Raw genomic sequence first — 3,139 nt, forward strand, 5'->3', positions numbered from 1 at the left:
TCAGAAAATTAAAACTTTAAACATAATTTTAAAATAACATCTAAAATATCAAATGCCCAGGAATATATCCAGCAAAATATGTATAAAACTGCACATGAAAACTTAAAACAATATTGAAATAAATTGAAGACATATATAAATAGATAAATCATAACTATAGATTAGAATACTAATATTATAATGATATCAATTTTCCCCAAATTGATCTAATGAAATCTACATTACCAAAGAAATTTTACAAGATGATTTTAAAATTTATATGGATATGCAAGTGACCAAAAATAACCAACAAAATTTAAAATAGAAGAAAAATGTAACATGCTACATGAAAGGAGTTCTCGGGGTTGCCAACCTTACAGTAGAAGTTGAGTAGTAGTATATTTCTCCTACATAGAAAAAAAAGAAAGAAAGAAAGAAAGAAGAAGAAGAAGAAGAAGAAGAAGAAGAAGAAGAAGAAGAAGAAGAAGAAGAAGAAGAAAAATGTAGGAGGACTACTCTACTTAAAATCAAGGTTTACAAATATCACAATGGAATAAATAGAGTCCTAACCACAGACCCATACATATATGGAATTGTGATTTATGACAATGGCAGCTTTGCATAGATAGTCTTTAATAAAATGTATTAGGACAATTAGGTATCTACAAAGAAAAACATTTAACACATAAATCAGAGGAAGATAGCTTTATATGCTAAAGTCAGAAAAATAGAACTTTCATAAAATAATTTAGAGTAATATATCCATGATCTTATATTGGCAAATGTTTCATTCATAGAAAGTGTTTATAATCAAAATTATTAATAAATTGGCCTATATTACAACTAAAAATTACTGTTCATCAAATGATACCGCCAAAACAGTGAAAAAGATAGATCAGTGTAAAAGATATTTGCAATGTATGTAGCCAACTAAAGGTTTATTCAGAACATATAAAAACAAAATACGGCAGAGTAGGTAAATGCTGTGCTCACCTCCTCCCACAACCACATCAAAATTACAAATAAATTATAAAACAACCATAATTGAAAACCACCTGAAGACTAGCTGAACAAAAGTCCTACAACTAAGAATATAAAGGAGAAGCCACATTAAGCTTGGTAGGAGGGGTGAAGATGCAAAACAGGCTGATCCTACACCCACATATGGTGGTTAATAATTGGGAGGAATATCCTGGTTGTGGAGGTCCCCCCATGAGGAATGAGGGGTCCCAGCTCCACACTGACTTTCCCAGCCCAGGATTCCAGTACTGGGAAGAGAGTCCCTGTAACTTCAGGTTGTGAAAACCAACAGAAATTGTGGCTGAGAAGATTGTAGCTGAGTGATATGGAGGGCTGCTGGAGTCTCTGGCATTCCTCTTAAAGGCCCATGCACAGATTTGCCCACTAACGGATTCACTCCAGTGCTGGAACAGGATCTCTAAAAGTGTCAGGGACATATATGGAAGAAATAAACTGTCTGTCTTCCCAGGCAAGTGCTGGAAGAACAGTTGGCAAGCACAATTATTCCTGTGTTGAGTCTTTCCCCAAACCAACCTGCAGGCACAGGTGGGTACCAAATCTGAGTCTATCAACTTGACTAACACCTTTCTCTCTATCTTGGCAATTCCCTGAGACCCCGCCCCAACCAAGTTGTGGGCTCACTCTATCGTCTACCAGCAGCTTTGCCATAAAACTCTATCTCACACTGAAAACTTTCCTAAAACCTCTCAAAGTTCTATTACAGAAGACCAAAGAAATACCAAACATGCTTCCTAGAGAAAGGGAGGGACCCCGTTTATTAACACTAGTGGACTCCAGGAATCATTTCCAAATCAGAGTGAAGAAACACGCAGAGAGCCTGTCTATATATATATATCCCACTGGGGTCTTTGTCTTGTAGATATGCCCTCTGCCTCCTTCGTGGCCCTGCAGGAAGGCCACCAGGTGTCAGGCCACATCCGATGGTCTGTCCTGGCACCAGCATAACAACCCTCCCCACCAGTGCAGTTCATTGTTCACAGTTTCTATGGCCTGACACACCTTGCAAGACCAGTTTTCTCCTCAGTTCCATAACACCAAACCAGCTGTGTCTTGCTTTGGCATGGCCCTTACCACTGGCTAAGCAGCCCAATCCCTGCACTAGTGTCAACCAGACTCATATCACAGCTTAGCCTCTTTCAGGCACCTCTAAATCCAGGAAAAAAAATGGCCACCATCTGCAGATCACTTAGTAGCTCCTATTAGTTGGCATTGCCTGGGCAAAGGAAATGAGTAACCTTGGCCTGCACAGGCCCCAGAAATAAGACATTCAGTAGCTGGTTGGACATATTATATCTAAGGCAGCACAGAAGAAACAACTTAGAGCCACACAAGAGAATGGGAGTTATGGAAAGGGGAGCCATTCTGGAGCTGGCGCTCAGCTGAGAGGCCCAAGTGATATTGGCTGCAAATCCCCTTCCTCTCAAGAGTGTAGGCTCTCACCTCCACACAGGGATCCTAAATCAGAGCAGCAGAGTCTGGAAGACAAATCTGTGTAGCACTGGGCAGTGGGAACCAGGGGAATTCTATCTGCCTAGGAGACTGGGAGACTGGGATGGCACCTTACCAGTGCGGGAGCCTATTGTTAGAAGCCCCAGCCTGGGAAGTTTGTCCCAGGCTCTAACTACTGGAAAGATTGTGCTGTAGTGTGTGGGGGAAAAAAGAAGAAGAAGAAGAAGGGTCCTGGGGCTGGCCTGTACCCAGCAGTGACTTGTAAGGACCCTCTGCTTTCCTGCCTGGCTAGGGGAAAAAGGAAGGGATTGTTCTACATCCATTGTGAGGTTGGAACCCTTCCCCCTGTGTAGAGAGTCTCAGACTGTTTCATCCTGTGGGACTGGCAGCATGGCCTGGAGGAGCAGGACAGATGGGGGATTTGGAGACTTGGGAGCATGAGGTGAGCTGGGATTTTTGGAACTGACTTTGCTGAGACCAGCCATACAGAGATTTGGGTCCTGCACGGGGTTGATTTTGTAGCCCCTTCTGCTTGGACCTGTGGCACAGGGGTGCTGGTCCTCCCAGAGTTAGAGTTTTTAGTCTATCCCATGGGAAGGCCTCTATTGGAAGGCAGATAAGCAAGAGCTGGGCTTTTGTGGCTGCACTGTTGGGAGCTAATCTGAGCTCC

At 42.2% G+C, this 3,139-nt stretch overlaps 1 non-coding gene across 1 annotated transcript; it reads left to right on the forward strand.

Moving 5' to 3' along the window:
- The first annotated feature begins 265 nt into the window (after window positions 1–265).
- On the forward strand, window positions 266–394 carry LOC132229076 (small nucleolar RNA U109). The gene has a single exon (XR_009451640.1). It is a non-coding gene; the product is annotated as a small nucleolar RNA U109 (small nucleolar RNA).
- The last annotated feature ends 2,745 nt before the right edge of the window (window positions 395–3,139 follow it).

Source organism: Myotis daubentonii, chromosome 2 (assembly GCF_963259705.1).
Source record: "Myotis daubentonii chromosome 2, mMyoDau2.1, whole genome shotgun sequence".
NCBI lineage: Eukaryota > Metazoa > Chordata > Mammalia > Chiroptera > Vespertilionidae > Myotis > Myotis daubentonii.